The 26,833-nt window shown below is 37.2% G+C and overlaps 2 long non-coding RNA genes across 3 annotated transcripts in view; both read left to right on the plus strand.

Moving 5' to 3' along the window:
* Positions 1-26,132, plus strand: part of LOC116086070 — a 503,346-nt gene extending 477,214 nt beyond the window's left edge. Inside the window, exons 10-12 of one of the 2 annotated variants that reach the window (XR_004116812.1) lie at positions 23,538-23,699; positions 24,942-24,983; positions 25,071-26,132. This is a non-coding gene — a long non-coding RNA (uncharacterized LOC116086070). The remainder of the gene's footprint in view (positions 1-23,537; positions 23,700-24,941; positions 24,984-25,070) is intronic. The other variant, XR_004116813.1, reaches the window with a different exon arrangement.
* Positions 3,513-9,667, plus strand: LOC116086071. Its single transcript, XR_004116814.1, has 3 exons — positions 3,513-3,958; positions 7,962-8,100; positions 8,305-9,667. It is a non-coding gene; the product is annotated as an uncharacterized LOC116086071 (long non-coding RNA).
* Positions 26,133-26,833: the final 701 nt, after the last annotated feature.

A 26,833-nucleotide genomic window follows, 5' to 3' on the forward strand; every position in this document is an offset into this window, starting at 1 on the left:
GAGAGAAAGAAAGAGAGAGAGAGAGAGAGAGAGAGAGATAGCAAGTGAGCACAGGACACAGGATAGGGGTCAGAGGACAACTTTCACCAGTCAGTTACCACCTTCCATCTTGGGTTTCAGTGGTTGAAGTCAGTTCTTCAGGCATTCACAGCAAGTGCTAACCTACTAAGCCATCTAACCATCAAAGACTATTCAACTGTAGCGGTAACCAAAATGATTGTACATAATTGAACAACCAAAGGAACTGTTCTCTTTTCATATTTTGTTTAAAATGAGCAAAGACTCTCATCTTTGCATGATTTATAACCAGGTGCTGAAAATAACTCTAAGTGGCTCTTATTTCAAGTTATAGTACATAGTGAATGTGTCCTTGAATGCTATGTTTCCCTGGAATTGGCTTTTTTTTAGCTATGTCATAATTTCAACAGCATCATGACACAGCAGCTCTTTACCAGCTAACAGTTCAGGAGCTCTAGCTCTGGGTGTGGCAGGCATCACTGAGTGACTTCACAGGTGAAGCCAGGTGTCATCTAGGCTGTGTCCCTGTGGATGTCCCAGCATCTGCATTCTGCAGATGACTCTTCTTTTGTCCTCTCTGTTCCACTGAGTTGTGACCTTGAGAGAAGGGAACTTTCTGAAGTTATCTGCACATCTCCTTGTCATATTTCTGCTCAGCCTAGTGCTTGTGACCAAAAATTCAATTTAATACGTAACGTTTGACCTTTTTCTAATTATTTAACCAATGTCTATAAAACATATAATTTTAATATTACCTATCCTGGCACTTCTGGTTACTTTATGAGTCAGACAGCACCATATTTAAATACAAATTTAACTCCCATAGAAGTAATTCAAAAATCAGATAGATAATAAACAAGATAAATAGTAAAGATTAATAAAGTGTCAAAGTAATTAGGCAACTGGCATGGTTTTAAAATAAAGAACCATACTATCTCAGCTATGCTTCATATCTTAACTTGTATTTTCTACTTTATTTAATTTGTGCTTTTAATATAGAATCCAAGATAATTCCTGAAAGAAGCCAATTCTTTATATCTGCCAAGCACAAAAAGATATATGTATATTTTCCTTTCATCAACCAGACTAAATGACAAATCCCCCATCAGTACCCTTTTACCTGTTTTATTTCTTTTAGTGAACACCAAACAAAGAAACTTTGAATTTTCTATAAATTACATTCTATTAATGCTATTTTTAGGTATTTTATCATTTATTGAGGTCAGGTCATAATAGTGGTTATGATCATAAAAATATATACCTGAGAATGAGGATGACAGTTAATAGATGAATTTTTAAGAAGGCAAGATGTTAGTGAAATTAAGTACCAATTATCAAATCACACACACATACTCACACACACACACACACACACACACACACACACACACATGCACACACATACCCATTCACACCCCAGCTAAATGAACAACCTGTTTATATTGATACTAAAGAATCAGAGCAAGGTTCTGTTGACTAATCATTTTGAGTGTAAGAATTTGGATTAGTTTTGGATATGACAGAATTAAACATTAACAGATATAAACTAAATTATAAGAAATAATTCACACAGTGTTTATACAACATGTCAATGAGCTGCAGTCCCAATGCCATCCAAAGCAATCACACAAGTATGAAACGCATTTAACATCTTACACCTGGAGTCTCGGGAATGCTTCAAGTCTTCTGTTAATTCTTTCACTGAAAAGTATCAGTGTACCTTTCACCATGGTGCATGCCTTGCTCTTTAAATAGACATGTTTTCTCTACATGTGCACATTTAAATAATTGACAGTTTACATTAGTTGTCGAGAACTTGTGTTTAAAAAATTTTCTAAGTGAAATAAACATTTATAGACAGCTTTTAAACATCTGAAAACATTTAGAGAATAGATCACATTTAAAAAAAATAATGAGTCAATCAAAATGTGCCCTTTTCTTCTCTCTGATTTGTGTTTGTGAGTAACAGAGTCGTCCCAAGGACCATCTCGATTGTCACAACTACAGCAGAAATAATTTCATTTGATTATAGCTCTTGTTACTTGCATTCTTCAAACAGAATAATTTAACCTTGAATGTTACCTTCCTTGACAATGAAGAAGAGATGACTACTCTTGGAGATCTTCAAGTGCAATCATTAGTTACTCTGTCTTCCCTCAGACACACTGAAATAAGTCCATTCCGGAGCTTATTGGTGAAGCAACTTTGTTTCCATGAGACAAATTTTATAAACATGTAAGTTGTATTAATCTTCTGATCTAGAAAGTGTAGAGTAGAGTTGAGAGCTCTATCTTTTTGGTTACAAGAAGCACTTTGTCGATGAGAAGCTTTAAAACTCAGATGCTCTGGCTGAACTTTGATCAGCTGTACAAAAGGGAATTAATTTTAGATCATATTTATTCGATTTCACAATTCCTTCCTTCTTTCCTTCCTTTGTTTCTCACTTTTTTCTTTTGTTTTTGTTTTTGTTTTGTTTGCTTGTTGGTTTTGGTTTCATGTGTTTTGAGACAGCACTTCATTGAATAACCCTGGCTGTCCTGGAACATTCTTTGTACAACAGGCTGGCCTTGAACTAAGGGACCCATCTGCCTCTGGAGTTTGATGGGTATGAGCCACCATTCCCAGCCAATTTCACAATTTCTTTGTCAACTAGACTTTGAAACCATTAAAGTAATTATAAGCTTGCTTATTTGATTTTTTAAAGTTTATTTCAAATGACTACATTTTATATAAAGGGTAATGTGTTTCTCTTGTTAGTCAAGTCTATTTTTTTTTTTTGCTGAAGTCTGTTTGATTATTTGTATCATGGACAATAAGTATAGCTTGAAAACCAAGAGGTAAAAAAAAAAAAAAGAAAACCAAGAGGTAGAAATAATTCTGTGGGATGACACTTCACCAAAATTTCATACGACATATCTGAGAACATCTGTACCCTTACTTCTTGTGACCACTGGTGCTAGACACACCCCGAGGTAAAATTTTTTAACATTTGCCCAGATCCATGGGAGGCATCATATCCAGATCTCGACTATAAAAAATACTTTTTAAATACTGCCTTAGTAAACAAATTACCCCTTGATGTATGAATTATTTTGATGAATATTGCATTAGCAAGAATAAAAACTAGGTACAGACCCTCATCAGAACTGAGTGAGGCAACACAGCAGCAGGACAAGGACTCCAAAAGCAGGTGAAAGAATCAGAGACACCCTTACTCTCACTGTTAGGAGTCCCACAAAAACATTAAGCAAGCTAACAACAATATTATATATGCAGAAGACCTAGTACAGACCCATGCAGACTCCTTGATAGGCGCTTTAGTCTCTGTGAACCCCTATAAGCCATGCTTAGTTGCTTCAGTGTTTTCTGTTCTTCTGGTGTTCTCAACCCCTCTGACTTCTATAATTCTTCCTCTCTCTCATGGATAGGGGTTCCCTGAGCTCCAAAGATAGAAACCCCTTTAGATTCTGTTTCCATTTAATGTTTGATTGTTGCTCTCTGCCTCTGTTCCCATCAGCTGTAGGAGCAGGCCTCTCTGGTGATGATAGGGCTAGGCAGTGATCTTGTTATCTATATTCATGTGATATTCCTGGGAAGCCTGCTCTTTTCTGAAGGGAAATTGAAGGAGCACAGATATGGTGGAGAGGGAAGGTGGGGTGAAAATGAAGAAGCAGGAGAAGGGAAAGTGCAGTTGGAATGCATTAAGGGCAAGTAATAACATAACTGATTGGTGATTTTATTACATATCTCCATCTGGAACTTAGAGTGTCCAGGGACATTGTCATGGAGCAGTAGAATTTTGAAAGGAATTCTTTGTTATTAGGTAGGTTTGAAATACTCAGTGTTGTGGGAAGCTATGTTATCATTCAGTTCTTGTCATTCTATTTACATGGAGAGTAGATTTAGCATTTTGAAGGGCAGTAGGATTTTTTTCAGGATGGTAAGTGAACCTTGATTTCAATTTAAAATTAACAATTCTACTAGATTCTAACCAGGTATTCTTCCTGTCCTCAAAGCATTGAAGTCAAGTACTGACTTCTCTCCAATTATGAGAGTCCAACTCAGCATCTTTATGTTTTTCATAGAAGGCTGTGTCATGTATATTAACAACATACTGACTTTTGTAGCCTCCTTCATTAATGACCTTACGTAGATGTTTTTGTCCAACTTGACACACCCTGCCCTTCTGTTGTATACAGCTGTATTGTGCCTTTAGACGTGAAACAAACTGCTAGCTTTGCGCTCTTTTCTGTGGCTTTCTCTCTCCTCATGTGTAGAAAACAACACAACATCAACCCTTACAGATGTATTTCAAACTGGTCACTATATTTAGAGGCTGGGATTCTTTATCTGCTTTTTTTTTCACATTTTATCTAAACAATTAAAAATGTTCATCAGCAATAAAGTTGTTTTGCTTTCTTATCATTTGTGTTTTTACTGAAGTGCTATTTTTATTTTCTCTCAAGAAATTTCCTTGTAATAACCACTTGGCTGTTCTTAAGAGGATGCCAAGACTAAGTCATTTTTGGCCTGCTTTCCTCGCTAAGATTATTCATTTCCAGCTTTGCTGTAAAGGTAGACAAAGATACGGTTCCTTTACTTGAACATGTAGAACCATTCTTAGCATATTAATTAGCCTAATTTACATATAGCTAAATAACTAAAAAAGTAAAGAAACCAGAACAAGAGATCAGAGACTTACTAGGTTGTATATTGGAGTATACAAAACACACACTACTTTATTGTTTGTTATCTTAGATGGACACAGCTTGTGATTTATCAAGACAACTGCAGTAGTGACATTAAAGACCCTTGAACACAGAAAACCAAAACAAATGCAATAACCAGGAAAAAGTTTGGAATACTAAAAGAATGTCACAAAATGTGACAGCCACAAACGGTGCTTTCAAAAAAAAATGCCATTGTTACACTTGCTAATGAAAGGTCTTACCATTGTTTACTTCAAAACAAACAAAAATATACAATATCCAAAATACAATAAATCAAAGGGCAAGAAAATGAGATTTATTGGTTGTCTACTGTCCGTAAGCACAGAAAATCTAATCAAACTTTGCAACCATTAGCTCATCTGTGGTAGGGAAGTCTTTGAGGTTTTATCCTTAACCTATGAAATTTGATCATATGTCAGAGAAGTTACAGAACTGAGTTAAGTAGAAGATGCTAAATTAATGGGTTCTGCAGAATTAAATACACACTTGTCATTGTGGAGAAACATTCATACCCTTTGAAGTCCTCTGTGTTCTATTGTGAGAAAGCAGAGGAAAAACTGATTTTGAACTGGTGTTGAAATATGTAAGGCTTTTCCTTTCTTTTTTCTTTAAATTAATTTATTTTTATACTTTATATTCCATTCTCTGTCCCCCATTCACCCTCCTACTGCTTCACATCCCATACTTCTTCCCCACAACTCCTGTCTCCACGTGGATATCCCCACCCCCCACCCTACCTGACTTCTAAACTCCCTGGGGCCTCCAGTCTCTTGAGGGTTAGGTATATCATCTCTGAATGAACAGAGACCCAGAAGTTCTCTACTGTATGGTTGTTGGGTGCCTCATATCAGCGGGTGTATGCTGCCTGTCTGGTGGTCCAGTGTTTGAGATATCTCAAGGGTCCAGATTAATTGAGACTGTTTGTCTCCTCATCTCCTTTCAGCCTTCCCTGATTCAAGGACAGGGATCAGCTGCTTCTGTCCATTGGTTGGATGCAAATATCTGCTTGTTGGATCTTTCAGAGGGCAGTCATGATAGGTCCCTTTTTGTAAATGCTCCATAGCCTCAGTAATAGTGTCAGGCCTTGGGACCTTCCCTTGAGCTGGATCCCATTTTGGGTCTGTTTCTGGACCTTCTTTTCCTCAGGCTCCTCTCCATTTCCATTCCTGTAATGCTTTCAGACAGGAACATTTATGGGTCAGAGATATGACTGTGGGATGGCAACCCCATCCCTCACTTGGTGCCCTGTAGGGCTCTTTTATGGCAGGTTCCTTCAGATCTGAATCAGTTTATAAAGCTGAGCAAGGCACTTGGTAACATTCAGTCTGAACAGCCAGGGAAATGTATTCTTTCCCTTTGTGGAAAGTACTGCAGTTTTAGGACCAAGAGTACGAATACAATAAAGTCAGGGACAGGTTATGAAGTCCATCATTACACTCTATGTCAATGTAAGTTTGAGGCAGAAAGGGCATTTCCAAACTCTACTTAACACCACAAAGAAAGATACACACACAGATAAAGAATGACAACAGGGGTTTTTTTCTTGTTGTTTTTGTTTGTTTGTTTGTTTGTTTGTTTGTTTGTTCCTGGGAGGGAAAACTGGGAAAAGAAAAATCATATGACATGTAAATAAATAAAATATCTAATAAAAAAAAGAATAAATGAGTCATCCTCACTTCTAAGCACCCTGATATCCACTATGCAACAACAGAAATGGCATTGATATTGTCATTTTCTACATCATATTTGTGATATCACCTAGGCAATGTAGACATAAACAACAGTATCTAGAATAATGTTTTTAAATTTATAAAAATATAATGCCTCATGCTTACTCATTGTAAGAAAAAAAAAGCCAGAGACTGTAACAGAAAATCAAAAAATGATGACTCTAAGTCAAGGAATCATATCTAGGGCAACCATGTCCAGCCAACTCAGTTAGTCAGCAAAGTTGGGAAACTACCCACAGGTGAAAAGGCATGAACCATAGGATGAAGTGCAGTAAGAGTACTACAAATACAAATTCTAGTTGTCGGTCTCAGCTGACAGGAAGGATGAAACCACGGGAAGCCATGTCTATCTATACTGAGAAGAAAAGGAAAGAATGGAAAAGCATGTGTTGGGATTTGTCTCCCACACTTCTACTCACAAATTATAAATCCCTCCCCATCCAGCTTACTAGGCTTTCCTATATAGTCTTCACATACAACTTGTAGTTATGCCTCACTTAGAGCAAGAGTAACTCACAGTAGAGCAAGACAGGAGCTGTTGCCTTCACATTTATAAAAATAGAATGCTACACCAGCCTCTCATTATTGAATTGTTTTCAATTGGCTCACAATAGGGATGAAAATATGGCTTGAGTTTCAGGCAAGTGTGATTAGCCTGAGCTTGGTTCTGGAGTGAGTTGTTTTTTCATTATTTTTTATTTTAATTTTTTATAGAAATAATGTGTACATTATCTATTCCTTGTTTTTTTCCCAATAAATATGCTTTAAATCAATGAATATTCATTGCACATATACCAATAATGTATATTATGCTTTTGATGATGTGGTATGGGTACGGAGTCCAGTACTTTAACATTAGTGGATTAAAGTAAAACTTTCTTGTTTTATTCAAATGAAGTTTAATTGAAACTGGCAAAAAGTAAATCCAGGGCCTTGTGAATGTGCATGCATGAGTGATAATGTGACAAAGTATAGCCTTTTTCCCCTCTATCAGCAATATTTACTCTGAATAATAGAGCTGCTTTCTATATAATATAGCTGCTTCCCGTATCATAAATAGAAAAAAAAAGCTAGATTAACAACTTAAGTCAGAAAGTGTAATTGAATTCTTTAGTATTCTCTGCCTAGTTTTCATCATCCAATTCACTTTCATCTTACAAGAAAATTACTTGGGTCAAAAGTCATTGCTTTAAATCTCTAGGTATATTATGAGAAGCAGAATGTTAAGCTGAAAAGCCATTATTGGGTTTCTGATAAGGGCTTTTGTGATAGGAATTCTAATTTTTGTGTGGTCATAGTTATTAATGAACACTGGAGGTTTAGGTTCTGGCTACTATACTGGATAATTCAGTGGGTCTGTGTGACATCATGCATTCTGGCAATATACTCGAACATTTCCCTGTAGGATTAGTTTAACTTAGTCTGTGTAGAGAACATACGTGCTCGCTGCCTCCCAAGAGTATCAATGTGCTTTCTCTTTCAGATATTTTCCAGGAAATGTTTCTTCCAGAATATAAGCAAATGCTAACTTTTATAAGAATTGCATCTAATATCTAAAAGTCATCCACCTACAAGAGGATTGATACAGGGTGATATTTCAACTTAATGACCCTCATCTTCTAGTAAGTTTAGCCCTACTTATAAATTAATCTTAAAATGAACATTTGCAGAACCCTAAGTATAATAATTTTATCATACACACACACACACACACACACACACATATATGCTGACAGATATACCCTGACATGACTTGAACCAAATTGGTTTTAGTTTCTTGAGCAATTATTGATAATTCATATGTAATGTTTCGTGTTTCATATCAGGTGATTTGGACGAGAACAAAAGGAAAGCAGAGCTCTTCAAATAGAGGAAAAAATTTTAACAGTGAGAATGAACAACAGATCTATGATTGGTTGTACACAGCAAAGTCTCGCTTTTGATGTTCTCTCAGACTAACACAATTGACTCTGCAGAAGATAAGACAGGCATTGTTCTGTTCCATGTTCAGATACCACACATCTTATCTTGTATCTAGCTATGTATGTAGGATTATGCTAGTTGGTGGACTTAAATTGATCTGTCTCTTTACCCTAATGCCCTACACAAAGCTCTTTATGGATGTTATGTGGTTATATTACCTCTTTCTTTCTCTATTTTTTTTTAGCTGCCTTGTGCTTAATATTACTGCATTCTTAAGGAAGTTAACTTTTCAGAAAATTTCAGCTACAATTCATATGTGACATTAGAGTGCCCAGTTTAGAGTGTGCTGTCCCTGGGGCTGACTGAAATGCTAGTGGCTCCCATGGTCCACTGTAGTTTTTCATCTCAGCATATTACTGAGAAGTGTTGAACTGCTGCTGCTAAGTGCTCAGGATGGTTCTCTTTTGTCTGAACTGGCACCTTAAATTGGAGCTATATTTTTTTTTTCTTTCAGGATAAGATTAGCTCAGACAGGCACATGGTGAGACCTCATCAGGGTCAGACCATCAATCCTGCCCCCAAATAAACACAGTCACAGTGTGGTCTCTCACAACCTTACAGGCACTGTCATGAAGATTTCCATCTTCATAGTGAAAGAAATAAGAGGATTCTATAAGGATGTGGAAACACAGGAAGCAAGGAGGGGAGGGTAAGAAAGAATGACAGAGTGAGTAACAAGAAACATTATATTCATGTATGCAAATATCATGAAATTCATTTCCTTTGACAAACTGATATACCATTATCAAAATAAAAGCACTCTAGAAAAGACATGCACTTACCTTCACCATTTTTATGATTATAATTTGTCAAGTAGATAAAAAGGAATGAAATATAAAAGAGGCAAATAATTTAAAGAATCGCTTTAAAGATTTATGTGAAAGTATATGCCCTCACTAGGTGCACAGATTGATCTGTTTTAACTATAACTGGGTGTGTGATATAACTAAGGTCATTAAAATACAGAAACTATCTTCATCCCAAATATTATCTCATGGGACCAGTAGGTCAAAAGTCTTGAGGAATGATGTCAGAAGTCCATGTAAATTGAAACATATGAAGGTTATTTTTCTCCCTAAGTGTGATAAGTAAGTTGTATCCATTGTGTGGATGTGTGGTATCAGTATCTTATTTAATCATTTACATTCCAATGAAACAGTTGTTCGCGTTCAATTTATAAATAAAGCTGCTTGTAATATTTTTCTACGAATATTTGTGTTTAATGATTTTAATTCCTCATGGGAAACACCCTGAATTAGGATCACAGGGCAATGCAGAAGATGCCTGTTCAATGTTGTGGGATTCTAAGAAACTGGTCTGTTTTCCAATATGACTGCAATTTTATATTACCACCAGCAATGTAGGACAGTTTCAATTGTTTTGTTTTCCTCTACCTGGCACTGTGGGTCTTTCTTTCTTCTATTCTAGTGGGTGGGTAAATAGTATGTAAGTGTGGTTTCATTTACATTCATGTAATGACTGAAGTCACTGAGCATCATTTGCTCTCTAACCTCTCACAGCTCCATGATGTGGAACACGCCCACCTCAGAATGTGGACCTAGGAGCCTTCCTCATTCATTTCTTCATTCCATCAGCCATTTTCCTAACCGATTTCTATTCTTTCTCTTTCTCCTTGGAACTGCAGGACCAATCTCTGCCAGAGACCCCGCAGCTGCCTGCTTTCCTGGAACCGAGAGAAGCTTGCTCTTTATTCCTTTCCTTCTTCCTTTCTAACTCTCTACTTCTGCCCACCAGCTTAAGCCCCTCCTCCGTAAGCCCCTCCTCCATGAGCCCCTTCTCCGTAAGCCCCTCCTCCATGAGCCCCTCCTCCGTAAGCCCCTCCTCCATAAGCCCCTCCTCCGTGAGCCCCTCCTCCGTAAGCCTCTCCTCCCAGCCGCCTCCATCCTCTCGGGTACAGCCTTGTGGTACAGACCAAAGTCTTCCTAGTTTTTCCTTACTTTTTTTTTTTTTAAATAAAATGACAGATTCTTTAAAATTGAAGAGTATTGATCGTTTCTTCAACTACGTATGTTCTGCACTAAGACTCCAATTTAACTTCTTTTGTTCAGTTGAATATTGTCTCAAATGTCCCTAATGAACAATTTTAATTTATTATATTATTTATTTCCATTGTCTCCTCCAAATTTAACATAATTTCTGTTGACATGTCTCCAAGTTTTAGTAACACACAAACACACACACACACACACACACACAAAGAGAGAGAGAGAGAGAGAGGGAGGGAGGGAGGGAGGGAGGGAGAGAGAGAGAGAGAGAGAGAGAGAGTTTTATTTGGAATACCACCAGAGGTCTGGAAAGGAGAGGGGTTTGCACAGCAGGGAAAAGATGGGAAGTTCTCATAGATACACTTAAAAGGGACTAAACTGAGGTGGGAAAGTGCAGAGCAGAATAACTGTATGGACTGGGGGAGGGGTTTCTGCCTGCCTGCTTGTAGGAGAGGCAGGTGAAAATACACATGGAGGACTGAAAGCACACTATGCTTCGGTCCCATTTTTTAATCCCCTCTCGCCGTCCGGTTCCCTTCTCTACAGGCTCCTATCTCTTTCCCAGAGAACCTGTTCATATTTAGCTGCAGGCAGCAACAAGTAATGAGAGGAAGAGAGTGATAACTAACACTGTAGACCTCAAAAGCCACATACTATTCTGCAGAAACTTTCTAAAATACATCTCTAAACCTACATAAAAAGATTTAAAATAGCATTATTCTATAACAAGGTAACAATGACACTGTTAGACATCATGACAAATAAAAAGCCCTGTCCCAAGAATGAGTCACTTCTTTTGAAGTTCTGAGCCAATGAGGTCCTAAAGTTCACCAAATATTACAGGCTCACTTCAGTGTTCTTGGTTACCATGCAGAACCTGATAGTAAGGCCCTGTTGCTGAGGAATCTACATACTTGAGTCATGAAGCCTTGAGAAATCACACTGGTACTCTCCTAGAATCTTTACCTTTTGCCCACTGGCTTTAGTAGTTCTAGAAGGAGCTACGCGTGAACTGGAGGAGAAAAGTCAGGGTCTATCACACCTTATTGTGAGCCTAGCAAACTAGAGTAATGACTGGCCTGGTACAGTAGTGACATGATCATTATGCAGTAATCAATGGCATTCTGGTTGGATTTAAATCCTTCTTCTCAAGATGAAATGCATACCTGGTACCATTATCAGACTGACAGCTTGAGGCTGTCACAGAAAACCTACTACTTTGATGCTGATGAATGGACAGAATATGAAGCTAATTCTTAATAACATTATTATACCCTTTGATTAAGGCATCTCTTAACTCAGCCAAGAAGATTCTGTTTGAACTAGATGATTTTCAGTATTTCATGCCTCTTTTTAAGCTAGATTTGTTCCACTGTTGCCTCAGTTCTTTCTACTTCTGGCCTTGGCATTCAATATGATAAATAACCTTCCCATAGCTTTTGCTGTTTAGTTTCTTCATTAAATCAACTTCTCAAAGAACCAGCTGCACTCATCAATCACCCTTCAGAAGACTGATGTACTATATATATATATACACACATATATATATATGTGTGTATATATAATGCATAATATATATAATATTTAATAAAAGTAAAAAATTTTAGATAGTCATTTTCATAGTTACAAATGCTACAAATTTCCAAATTTGCATGTGAATCTACAATCTCTTTCCTAAACTTCAGACCTTATCTTTACCTATTTAGTGGGCATTAGTGCTTATACAAAATGAATTAATTCTTGAATTATATTCACAAAATTTGCTCTTGAAAGGCAATGGCAATTTATCTCAGTAATCAAGCAAGACCAGGAATGATAAGACTGCTGGATTCCATTACAAGCAATTTAATGCCTTTTTAAAGTTTATGTGTTGATCAATTTTATAACAATTTAAAGAAATTAAAAATAAATAATGTGAAAGAAAAAGAAAATTCCATCCTCTGTCATAAAAAAAATCAAATGTCCTGTCACAAATGAAATGAGTCCTGGCCCAACAGAAAACTTTGTATCTCAGAGTTTTAATTCCAATCATGAGATGGAGCATAAAAAGGGTATGTATTCCTTTTATTTCTAGCCTATTTTTCTAGTCAACCATAAAATTAAGCCTCTCTAGATTTTACTTAAAAGTATATTATAAGCTACATTTTATGAAATGAGCCACATGTAATATTTACATAGTTTACTAATAAATTTACAAACAAAAACTTTTCCTTTTGAACTAATGAATAATGAGATTAAATCACACAATTAAATTGAAAACACCACCTCAAGTTGAAAACACAGTAATCATATACGTATACACATATATCCAAAGGCCATGAATTTGAAAGCAAGATAGAGATGGGATAGGGTACATGAGAGTAGGTAAAGGGGAGAAAGGAAAGAGGGAAATGTGTAGTCACATTTTAAATTTAAAAAAAAAAATGAAAAGTCCAGTAATTATTCACTGGATATTTTAACATGTGATCTCAAATTAAGGACAAGTTTAACTTTCACTTACAAAAATTTACTTATGTATATATTTAAATATGTTATAGTAAATATTTTTACTATAGCGGACTGAACAAATGTATGATATATCAAATTATTCCTTTCCTTCTTTTTCATTGAATGTGTGACATCCCAGTTGGTGCCTTCTGGGATGCTGGCTTCTGCATTTGCTTCAGCATTTGCTACAGATTGTGACTGTGATTTATAGAGAAGACTGGAGGGATGGAGGAGACAAAATCCACTTTGGAAATCACCTAGGTATAGTGAAGAGCTTTTCATTCTTTCTCCAATTTTGTACATCATTCATGTAAAGCCGAAGACTTTTCAGATTCTTTAAAAAGATATAGCAAGAGTTTTCCTTCTCAAGGAAAGTCTAACAAAAAAATATGAAGACACCCTTTGTCATTTTAGTTCTAAAATTTTCTCTTTAATTAGATATTAATTAAAAACAACTGGTTATGCTTTATTTTTTATTTGCTTTACTTTCTTTTGAATGACACATTTGTTCTTTATCCATGCTTTGTGACACAATTGTCCATTGCAGCTTTTCATTGAAGAGCTGTTTCTAGGCCAAATTTGGGTCTATGTCCCCGAGATCATTACAGATAATGTTCATGAGCAAATCATGGGATATGTGATGGTGAGAGCTGATTGTCCACTTGACAGAATCTTGAATCATCCAAGAGAAAAGGATCTAGGCCCACCTGTGAGGATTATTTAGATTAAGTTAGCTTCTGGTTATACAGGTAAGAGATTGTCTTGATTTGTTTGAAAGAGGAAATGTAGCCAAGTAACAGCATCCAAGCCTATCCCTTTCCTTATTTGGTTTGTCATGTGACTAACTGTGCCACGGATCAGGTTCATTGTGGGGACCCCAATTTCCATGGGATGAGAATTCTGGTCAGGTGGGCAATAAGTCGGCTGATGACAGACAGACTCGAGACAAAAGGGTATGGTGAATCTGAATGTATTTGTATAAGGTGAAATTCAGGCTTAAATACCATACAGCAAGCAGGGCAGATGACAAGAGTCATGTAGGCAGGCGGGGGTTACAGCAAGAGGCGCAGGACTGAGGTCATGTAGGCAAGTGACCTCACATCAATGTCAGTGGAGTCTGGTAGCCAGGTGTGAAGCAGGGGGAAGAGGAGTGGAGCCCTCCCTGTTGAGGTATTTTGATATTCCTATGCTAATGCTCTGGTTCTCCTGGAGGCAAGGAGTGGGAAGTTCTGACCTGACCTAACACTTCTAGCTAATGTTCTTGAGTGGAAGCCCTTCGATTACTCTCTAGTACATAAAAGGGCAGTTCTAACTATTGTAAACTATCTATTGCCTTAAAGAATGTGCTAGATCTCCATTGCTAGCTCTGGCAAGGCAGGTTCCTAGAGAGAAATTCCAAGCTATGGACAGCTTGTTATTAAAACTAGGATAGATTGGAAGCATTGTGTTGGTCAGGGGACAATGCCCAATCTTAGCCATTTACGAATCATTTCTTGGGGTACCTTTATGCCTAATTATGAGGGCGTGTTGATGATTGGAAAGACTGATCTGGAACACGTCTGAGTTAGGAGGCACAGAACTCCTTTTGGATCCTAATTGCCTCTTATCCTTAATCAGGATTTTATCCCCGATATTTTGGATATGACTGGAGGAGACAAGTGTGCGTGGCATAACTGCTTCAAAATTTTTCTACTTTCTTGCTCTGCAATGATAGGTCCATCCTTTAACAGTGGGCAGAAATAAAACCCTTCCTTCCTCACGTTGCCTTTTTCAAGGTAGTTTATACTTTGTTACAGCAGCAGGAAACTAAGTAAGACTATATTCTCTGAATAACTGCTTTTCCACAGCTTCCACACAGTTCTTGTGTTTAGTTTTGAAGATTGTGTGTGTATAGCATGGCCATGCAAAGGCAAAAAAAGTTGTTAGATACACAAATTTAAAACTAACTTTAAAAAAAACCTCACGACAAACTATGCACTCTGGGAAAAAACTAAACTAACTTAACACTATCAAATTTTATAAAAACTTACAGTCTTTAAAACTAAATATTATATATATTTTAGTTGCTCTAGGGTGATATATATGGGTATTTATTATATTAAACTATATAATATAAATTTATCTATCATAGTAGGTTTGTATTTTATGTTTTTATATATTTAGTTTTTATTATGAATTTTAAAATAGTTTTATCTATACTTTAGTAATTACCATGTATAATTAAAAAGTTCATATGGGAACTTAATTTTGTTCCTCTTGGGGAGCAGAAAAAGCTTTTAACTTATAAGCATGTCTCCAAGCACTTATCAGGAGATTTTAAAATCTTGTTCAGTTATAAAAGTGTTCCTATAAAAAATCTACACACATATTCACACCCACATTTACAATCTAGGAAATGGCTAGTGAACTCATGAATCTTGGAGAACCTACTATTACCACTTACTAAAGCAGCAAAATTTCTAATTACACTAATTAGCTGTGCTCATACCCACAGAGAAGCATAATCTTTGTCCTTCATCAAGGAAATTTCTCATTGCAACAGACAGAGACCACATCAGAAAACACAACCAAGCAAAATGCTAAGTTGTAGATTTCAGCACCATCAAATACATCTACAAAGACCAAAGAGGCATGGAAAGATTGTAAAAGCCAAAGGATAAGGGAGTTTGCTGTGAACTGTGTCTCCTGGTAATGTCAGAAGCTATAGTCACAAAGTTTCATCAATTTGACTGTCTCAATATGAAAGGAACAGTAAAGGCAGTATATACTGCTAAGGTAGGTGAAGAAAATCCCAAGACGCTTCAACCGTGCATACAGAACTACAGACAACTAAGGAATGTTTAGAGCAGGGGCAAGTCTGCCCTAGGGAAGAGCACACCAATGGGATATCCCAAAGCAAACAGTCAGGACTTAAACATACATGCAAGTAACAGGAAACAGACTGATGGGGAGGATATCTATATATGAATAGATATGGATATACATGTGTATGTAACAAAAAGTAGTGAAAAAAAAAGAGACCATGAACTTGATTTAGAGCAAGGAGAGGCGTATGAGATGATTTAGAGGGAGGGAGGGAAAAGGTAAAATGATTTCATTATATTTTAACCTCAAAAAATAAAAATAATAATTTACAAAGAAATAACAACAAATACTAGCATGGATGTGGAGAAAAGGGAACACTCATTTATTGCTTGTGGAATTACAAATGAGCAGAGCCACTACAGACATCAATGTGGAGATCCCTCACAAAGCTACAAATAGATCTACCGCATGAAGCAGATATATCATCAAACTCTCTAGATCTTACTACTTAAACACTTATTCTCCATATGTATTTTTGTTAGTTTCCCAAAAGCCAGGAAATGGAAACAAACTACATGTCCATTAACTGATGAACAGATAATCAAATTGTGGTTTGCTTACACTATGGAATACTATTCATCTGTTAAAATAGGAAATTATGAAAGTTACTACTCAATGAATGGATAGATCTAAACAACTAATTGGAGAGAAGTAACATAGATTCAGAATGACAAATGTTTTATTTATGGATATGAGCTTTGGATAGTCAGATATGTATTTCTTACAGTTGGAATACCCACATAGGTCAAGAAATCAGTAAAAGGCCATGTAGTGTTTGGCTACTGAGGTATAGAAGGGAGAAAAAAGTTATATAAATGCTTAAAGAAGAGTAGTGAAACACAAGGTTTAAACTGAAGTAGAAGAGGGTAGTATAGTGTAGATGAGTGCATACAGGAAAGGTTAAATAATAATAAAGATCTTGCTAAAATAGTCATATGAAAGCCTACTATTGTAAATTCTTTCCATATGTGTATGTGAATACATGAATATATATGCATATGCATATGCATATATATATATATATATATATATATATATATAATGAATTGTAAGAGGTAAAATGTTTTCCTATAATAGGGTGATAATATTCCTGCTAGACACCATGGGCTAACAAAAAAAATAATAGCCCAGTGTCAGGAATGTGCTGCCTCTATTAAAATTATTAGCCAGGGTGTTGCTATAGACTGCCAAATATTACAAGTTATTGCTCTTGCTCTTGGTTACTCTCCATGACGTGAAGACATTTTCCTATGGTCATAGAACAAAGAGAAAAGTCTGAGCCTTGCAGTGTATGTACATCTAGCCTGTCAAATGAATGGTGAGAGAAATATTCACAAAGCCAAAAAGAGAATAAGTTGCCTCAAATGTGCTGATTCTGGAACTTTATATAAACACATAGAGGGATACTTTGAAAATGATACAGAGAAAGGATAGCAAGTCATATTCTTTTCTCTATAAACTGAAGCAAGTGACTTTATAACAATGTGAAGAACTTGTTGGTTCAGTTTCAACTCTGAATAGGCAGAGCACCCTAAGAGTCTAGTCCTCATCACCTGAACTGCTCATTTGCCCAGAGAGGGTTGTGTTTTTACGTCATGAAATGATGCTTTCATGATTTTAAAGTTCTGAATTCATGAGATTTCCATGTATAACTCTTGTCCTATTGAGTCGCATCTTTAAAAAAAAAAAAGTATAATCAACTTAAAACATCTTTAATATGCATGTGTATATATATGTATATACATATACATATACATATATATAAAAGAGTACAGAACATATGTAGAATTCAAAACAACAAATTTATAAATAAAAACAAAGAAAGTGAGATCTGAACACACTGTCTGTGTTAGTGGTATGTGAGGGATAGCTACGAAAGAACAAGCAAATCCCCAAACTGCATTTATAGGTGTGATGCCACAGAATGTCCTAAAATGGAAAATTCAATCTACATCACCAAGTGAAAAAGCTATTTCAGTCACAGCTAAAGAAGAGAGAACCTTTATTGTCCTCTCAAAGCAAAACCAAATTTCTTCATTCCAACTATGCATGAGATTTAAAAATCAAGGCTGACAAAGACAACATAACATGTGAAATGTTATTAATTATAAGAAATGGTATTGTGCAAATGAAATCACCACAAAATAAATGCAAGTCAATTAGTCTTAAAAGGATAGCATAATATTTAACTAAGTGTTTTACTTTGCTATGCTATTACATATTTCTTGTAATATGTTTACATTTCTTAATTCTTTATGGGTTATAGGTGTTTATGGCATAGAGATTGAACTAAAGAAAATATTGTAGGGCTGGAGAGATGGCTCAGTGGTTAAGAGCACTGACTGCTCTTCTGAAGGTCCTGAGTTCAAATCCCAGCAACCACATGGTGGCTCACAACCATCCGTAACGAGATCTGACGCCCTCTTCTGGAGAGTCTGAAGACAGCTACAGTGTACTTATATATAATAAATAAATAAAACTTTTTTAAAAAAGAAAAAGAAAATATTGTAGTGTTATATAATATCATCTTGGTTAAAAAAATTACTTCAATATATATAACACATTTTTAAAAACAATACGATGTCATTTTTGTGCCCTTAGTAGATTTAGGAAGTGCCTAAATTTCAACTGGAAGTTCTCATCAAGTAATTCAGGAATGTGTTTGCTATTTTTCTTGGGACTGGCTGCCAACCCATTGGCAAGACTTCTCTTTCTTCTGCTCTTTGTACCACAGACTCCTTGTTTTCACTGGTAAATGCTCAAGCACTGAAGTACACATTTCAGCAATATGTACACAACACAGGCATGACAGGAAACGCCTTAATCCCAGCACTTACGATGCAGAAGCAGGAGGATCTCTGTGACTTTGTGACTAGCCTGGTGTACATAATAATCTCCAGAAGAACAGGGACCACTTTATGAGACCTTGTCTTATAAAGGTGGCAAAATACATTAAAATATTTAGAATTAAAAGGAAAAGTCATTACATTGAATGAGTTTTAAAATATGAATAAATTTGTGTTTTTTTTCAGGAGTAATAAATATCCAATTAAGGCAATGTATTCTGACAGCTGTACTACTATGTAGTGATGAATGCCAACAATATTTTTAAAGGCTCTAGAGCCCCAAACCAAGGGCCATTGCCTGCCTTACTCAATGGTAGATTTCCCCAGGCGGTTAAGAAAGCAGCACTGCCGTGTAGCCATGAGGGAGACAATACAAAGGTAATGTGTGCTTGGTTTAGCAGGAAGCAAATGCCAGTGGGATACAGGTGCTTTTGATTGAGTGGACCGACATTCCCTTTCAGGATTTACCATGGACTCAGCACAGTCCTATGAACTGAGGATAATTAGCTTAAATTGGTATGTAAGGCAGTTTTTTTGTGATTACTGAAGTAGTGGAGAGAATGATAATAAATTCACAAATGAGGAGCAATATGGTAAGCCATAGTTCTGACATCTGATATCAGGCACACATGCTTGCTTGAGTTTCTTGCAGCTGGCCTTTGTACGTTTTGAAGCCAAGCTTCTTATGAAGAAGGCCAGTTACTGAAAATTACATCTTGCTTTTAAGAATGAAAAGAGCTAAGGATAAACAAAGCCACTAAGTTCGTATAGGCCTTACCTCTGCCAGTGGTAATGGTAGCATATCAGGTTTAAGGAAACTATCCTTTAATTCTAGAGGTGATTCATAGACATGAAAGAGGAAGTCGAACTTAGGTCATATTGGTGAGGTTACAAAGTCAGCAACTAATCAATGCAGATGTGGATGTTTGGAGTCAACCATCAGACTGAGCTCAGGACCCTGGTCGGGAAACAGAGGAGGATGGCAACCCCACAGAAAGAAGAACATCAGCTGGCCAGACCACTCAGTGCTCCCAGGGACTGGACCACCAACCAAAGAGTGTACAGGGAGGGATTCATGGCCCCAGATACATAGGTAACAGTGGACTGCTTTATGTGACATTAATGGGAGGGGAGGCCCTTGTTCCTGTGAAGGTTTGATGACCCAACACATGGGGATGCTAGAAGGATGGGGCAGGAGAGGGTGGATAATTGAAGGAGCATCCTCACAGAGGCAAAGGAGGGGGTGAGGGAGGTTGTGGGATGGATGGCTTTTGGAAAGGTAACCAAGAAGTGGGCTATCATTTAGATGTAAACAAATGGAATGATTAATAAAAAATAAAAATTAAAAAATGCTCTTTAAACTTGGCACTTCTGCATCATGTTCTTAACCCCCCTTTTATCTTAAGGAAGTGTGAGATTAAAATTACTACTATAATGTAGTATGTCAAGTAAGCTTTATTTTCAGCCTCATTAACAGACTCAGCTGAGTGATTTTTGTGTCAACGTGACACAAGCTGGAGTTATCTGAGAGGAGAGAACCTCAGTTGAGGAAGTGCCTCTCTAAGATACAGCCATAGGAAATTTTCTTAATTACTGATTAATAGGGGAGGGTCCAGCCTACTGTGGGTAGAATCATCCTAGCCTCGTGGTTCTAAGTTCTATAAGAAAGAAGGCTGAGCAAGCCACAAGAGGTAAGCCAATAGGCCGCGTGCCTCAGATCGTCTGCATTAGCTCCTGCCTCCAGGTTCCAGCTCTACTTAAAAGTTCTAGTCCTGACTTCCTTCAATGATGAATAGTGATATGGAAGGGGAAGCCAAACAAACCCTTTTCTTCCCAAATTGCTTGTGTTTCATCAAAGCAATAGAAACTCCTCTAAGATATAGACATTGCTAAAGCCAAGTAAACAGCATTTGAGGACTCACAGGATGGTGCCTGTCATGGACCTGGGAGGGCCCGGATTCAGGTGCCCGGGACTAATGTGAAAAAATAAAAATAAAAAATTTGGCATGACAGGCAAAGTGCTGGACAGACAGAGAAAGAAGGACTCTTGGGTCTTCTGGATAAATTAGAAAGTTCTGGGTTCAGTGAGAGAGCCTGTCTCAAGTAAGTAAGTAAGTAAGTAAATAAATAAATAAATAAATAAATAAATAATAGTAAAAAGGAAATGAAGAAAATGCCCAGTATTGATCACCTCTGGTTCCACAAACAAGTTCATACACATGGATACAGATGAAAGCACATACACAACACAAACAATCACACATTGATGTTACGGTCCATGGGCATTTTGTGTGTGTGTGTGAATAGCACAAAAGATTGTTGTCTGAAATAACCCAAGAGGGTCCTGCTTTTGTAGAAAAGAAAGGAATGGCTGTAGACATCAGAGGAAAATAACTCAGTGAGATGCAGTTATGGTGGGGAATTTAGAAGCGAATGGTATTTTACCAGGTGTGCACCAAGAGAACATGATGAACAAAAGGAAAGAGTGCAGACATGCCCTGGGAACTCTCAATGGGTTGTCTACAGCATGAAGTATTATGAGAGAATAAAACAGGGGTCAAGTTTGGAACAAGCACAAGAGGTTCTGATCATAGACAGGTTTGATGTTATGCCAAGTCTTTGGTGTGTACACATATCCATCATCTCTTACAAGGAAATAATCTGATGCCAGCATTAAGCAGAGAGACCAGTTAGGTTGCTGTTACAGTGGCAAGCACTATAGAAAAAGAGACAATGGCTACAGAGTTGGAAATAAGTGCATTAACTAGAGAGATAACTTATGCTTAGATAAAAAGTCATTATAGTCAGTAGGCTAGCGGAGTAAATGAAGAAGTAGGGGGGAGGGCATAACATTTTATGCATTAAATCAGACATCAAAGTGTCAGGGCTGTGCAAACCATGATGAAATACAAAGAGTGAAAGGCAACAACAGACTCATTTTGATATATTTTAGGTCTGCCATATGAGCAAAGCATTCATTCAATACTCTTAGACATAGCTAGTGGTGTAAATATGAAACTTCTGAAAGGGCCAAGGCTTGAGTCATATATCCTCTGGGAACCATTTGGGAAGTAAGAGTAAAATCAGTTAAGAAAGGAATGTCACCGAGGACGCCAATCAACAGAATCCCCTGCAATAGCATTTCACTGAGCAGCCATGGCCTTCATACACTAGCTGCAAGTTTTTAAAGTTTAACTAAAAGACAGATAAGAAAAAAGAAACATCAGAAGGCTCATTAGGGTATGGCATTTAAAAACATGCCCTACTGCTTTTTCAGAGACCAGATTAAAAGTCAGGTTTTATTTTCTTTTCTGTGTATTTATATTTTTCTTTCCGATAAAGACAAATGCGTTATTTTTATCAGTACTTACATTTTAGGAATGTAATATCACAAGGAAAGACACTCTTTGTGTCTCACTGGTGAGTGATGCCTTGTGCACAGTAGGGTTTCAGTTTATGCCTGCAGTGTGCATGAATGAAAAGATGTGAATAACAACTGAGTCACACTTTGATGCCTTGTGCACAGTAGGGTTTATACCTCTAATGTGCATAAATGAAAAGTGTGAATAATGACTGAGTCACACCTTTCAAGTGATTCCTTGCACACAGTAGGGTTTCAGTTTATGCCTGTAGAGTGTATAAATGAAAATGTATGAATAGCGACTGAGTCACACATTTCACATGCCTCTGAAAACATACTCCTCTGAATACTTTATTCTTGGCTATTAGAAATGCATTTTGTTCTACCATTATATCACTGGTTTTCAAGTATTCTAATCATAATCGAGTAAGAGAAAATGTATTTTTGTAATAAACCTACATTCTTAAAATTTGGTCCTGCATATTCTTTGAGAATTGCAAGCTGGGCAGTGGTAGCACATGCCTTTAATCCCAGCACTTGGGAGGCAGAGGCAAGCAGATTTCTGAGTTTGAGACCAGCCTGGTCTACAGAGGGAGTTCCAGGACAGCCAAGGCTATACAGAGAAACCCTGTCTCGAAAAAAAAAACAAAACAAAACAAAAAATAAAAACAACAACAACAACAACAAAGAGAATTGCATACATGTGTATAACATATGTCGATGATATTCTGACCTTTGTGCTCCTCACTAATCTCCCTCACCAAATACCTCTCCCAACTTTATGTCAGATTTTTTAAAGTAACTTGAGTCCAGGAATGTTGCGGGTATACGGAGAGGTATAGGTGCATTCACTGGAGCATGTGGAACCTACCAGGGGCCCCACTCCTGAAAAATGTGACTCTCCCTGTACTAGAACCACTGAACTTCCAAAAGTTTCGAAGCTAGGGTTTCACGGACACAGCCGGCCATCCATGCTGGAATTCTGACTAGCTTCATGTTGGGCCACTCTTGTGCAGGCAACTAGAGCTGCTGCGAGTTCATGAACGCAGCGGGCCTTTATTTTGAGAACAGAATGCTTCTGAACAGTCCTACAGGATGCAACTTTCAAAAACCCCACATTTCAAGAGAAGTTCCCCCATTCGTTTTGGTGGATGCAAAGATTGACACACTTAGCACCCTACAACTATCTTTTTTTTGTAACTTGCTAACATTTTCTTTCCATTCTTTTCCCTCAGGGAAGGGAATTCTGTTTCATCAGCTTATGATTGGTTCTGTAAGGTTTCCTTCGACCATTAGGAGCCCATCTAATTTTTCCCTAGAAAAGGAAATCAAATCTGAGGTCTGCCTTGGGGAATTTTACCTTTATTCTACCAGACAGTACATGAGAGTTCCTTGCTTCAGAACCAAAGGAGAATTCTCATTCTCATATGTGCCTGTTACTGCTTTTCTATCTTTATATAAAGTTGCTTTGATTTGATGAAAGAAAATCTTATTGCTTTTCCGTGATACAGGGCAAAAACAGGATAAATGAGAGGAATCCCGATGAGGCTCCAATATTGATAGTGTCACAGAAGTCCCTGATCTGGAACCAGACCAATGAATATTTGCCAATGAAGATATGTGGACAGAGAAATATACTGTGGGACACACTGTGACATACAACAGCTTCCACAGTAAGATGTTTTGTGAGTTGTGTGTGTGTGTGTGTGTGTATGTATGTGTTTCTGTCTGTCTGTCTGTGTGTGTGTGTGTGTTATTTTATTATGAGGAGGATGTTGCAAGGGCAAAGGCAGATATGAGGGGATATAGAGGTGAGCAGAAATTGGGTGCATGTCACAAAGACTTCCACACTCTGCTTATTTCCAAACTTCAGATGTATTTAATCAACTCAGTCTGGCATTTTCACTGTCTCAGTTACCTGACCCAGATATATATAAATTTAATGAATTTATTTCTATAATTTGTGGTTCCTAAGAACCATTTATATTCTGGGAGACACTAGTCCATCTTTTATTAAGTTTGGGAGAATTGGCCCCAAGAACCTCAAATAAAGCTTATTAGATTGAAATCTCCTTGAGGGCTAGAATCATGTGTCTCCTGTGGTAGAATTCAATCAACAAGGGGTTACTATACTCATACATTTTAATAAAACCGTTACCAAATGTAACTACACAGATGTCAAGAGTGTAATGTCACAGTGCTGTTTTGAATTACTACCTTCATGTATATCAGTGTATCACTATGCTTATATTTCTTGGATTATTTCTAGGTATTTTTGTTGTTATGGGAATGTAATCTATAACACTAAATGAGAAAAGACTTTATTTTGGAAAAAGTAGCTCATGAATATACATCACTAATAGGAAAGCAAGCTGAATGATATTTACATTGTGGCCAACCCTATCAATAACAAAGAAAATACCAGTGCAGAAACTTCATATTTTTGGACAGCCTAATTCTGCTAGCATGAACTTGTATGTATAGTAGATGTATTGAATTTTTTCATATGCACATATGTCAGACTTTACATAATATATAAAATATCATCATATACATATTACATAGACAGAGAGATTTATTTTTATTTGATAGTAGCCCTCTACTTCTGATCCAAACTAAATGAAATCCATGGCTTATAACCTGGGAAATTAAACTGCATATGTTTTCCCATATTATTGAGATATTTCAGTAGCCTAATGGATAACACAATTTACTCTAATGAAGTCCAAGTGTATTGTGCCATTATCTTTGGGATTTTTACATTTTCCTAATTGACCAAAGCTTAGGGATTTGGTTCTCACTTAGTCTTCTGGATAATACTGAATTCTTAAATGTGATCAAGAAGCTGATTTTATATTTGAACAGGCACTTCAGTTGCAAGTGACCATGCTTTCTAAATTTTATGTTTTTTTAAGCCTTCCTTGTGGCTGGAAGAAATCATTGCCATAAAGTCTAATGTAAGTCTTGGAGCAGTTGAACAATCTGTATAACCCTGGCTTCTTAGCCCAGCCATCGTTCACCTCTGCATCTTTCTCTCTTTTCAGGTCACAGCTTAATGGCCAATTCCAAGGGACTTCTTCTAAAGGATTTGTACAATGCCTGCTATAATGACATCTTCTCAGATTCGTTCATATAGCTCTAATATCTTATTACACATGATACCTAGTAATAAGCTTTAACCTTAACTCTCTTAAAGAGTGAAAAATAGTTGACTCTTTGTGGTTTTTACTCTTGGCAGGCAACTCAAATTGTTGACTAAAATTTTGAAGTTACTCCCTTTTCAGTACTATGAAATATTAGGAAAAGTGAATATGGCCCAGTTCACTCCCTCCCTCCAACCACCTCTACTATCTATTTTATTTTCTCTTTTGAGTGAGATTCATGCATCCTCCCTATGCTCCTCCTTGCTACTTAGTTTCTTTGGGTCTGTGGATTATAGCATGGTTATCCTGAATTTTATAATGAATATCCACTTGTAAGTAAGTACATACCATGTGTGTCTTTCAGGGTCTGGGTTACCTCACACAGGATGATAGTTTCTAGTTCCACCCACTTGCCTGATAATTGCATGATGGACTTATTTTTAATAGCTGAGTAATGTTTTATTGTGTAAATGTACTACATTTTATCAATTCTTTGGTTGAGAGGCATTGTGGAAGAGCGCAGAAGGTAGGATCGAAGGAGTCAGAGTAGATCAAGGACACCACAAGAATATCTAAAGAGTCAACTAACCTGGGCCCATGGGGGCTCACAGAGACTATACCACCAACCAAAGAACATGCATGGGCTGGATTTAAGTCCCCTACACATATGTAGCAGATGTGCAGTATAGTCTCCACGTGGGTCCCCTCAAAGGTGGAGCAGGGGCTGACTCTTAACTCTGTTCCTCCTTTTGCATCCCTTTCCCCTAGCTGAGATACCTTGTTAGGCCTCAGTGGGAGAGGGTGTTCCTAGTCCTGCTGCAAATTCATATGCCAGGGCCCCATGGTACCCATGCAGGGTCTTACTTTCCCAGAGGAGAAGAGGAGGGAAAATGGGAAGAGTGTCGTGTAAAGGTGGGACTGGGAGGTGGGGCCTGAAATCAGGATAGAAAATGAATAAGTAAATAAATTAAGGAAAAAATAAAGACAATCAGCTAACTTTAAAACGTGAATATGGAAGGTAAAAGAAAGAGTAGATAGTTTTAATGTATAGAATTATATACTGATATAAACAAGCTTTTAAAGTTAAAAATATTCAATGACTCACATAGTAGAACTCTTTTCTCCCACATAGCATTTTTATTAGTTCTCTGGGAGTTTCATATCATGTATTCCAATTTCAATCCTTGCCCAGTCTGCCCATGCTTGTGACCAGCCCCCCAGAAGAACTAAAAGATAAAAAGATATAAAAAAAAAAAACAAAACAAAAAAACCAAACCCACACAAGTCCATTTTGTGTTATCTATATACTCACTAGAGTGTGGTCAAACTCTCAGTGGCCTGCCTCTTAAATAGAATTGAGTCCTTTCATCCCACATTGCCACCAGAAGCCATCAATATGGACAGCCATTGTTCAGCACCTCCATTGCATTGGTGGGGAGTGAGGTTGGGGTTAGGGTAGGAGTTATCAGAAAAGCTTTCCATGTCCTTCTTCAGTTGTGTGTCTGTTGTTAATATCACAAGAAAAGTAGTCTCCGTGCTCTTCACAGTCAGTGGGGTGGGGTGGGGGGGATAGATCATGAGCCTCCATATGGTTTCTGCTAACAGCACAAACCATGAAAATGAACACAGCCTAGCACTGCACTTGAACCCTAGACTTAAACAGA

Source organism: Mastomys coucha, unplaced genomic scaffold (genome assembly GCF_008632895.1).
Source record: "Mastomys coucha isolate ucsf_1 unplaced genomic scaffold, UCSF_Mcou_1 pScaffold12, whole genome shotgun sequence".
Taxonomy (NCBI): Eukaryota; Metazoa; Chordata; class Mammalia; order Rodentia; family Muridae; genus Mastomys; species Mastomys coucha.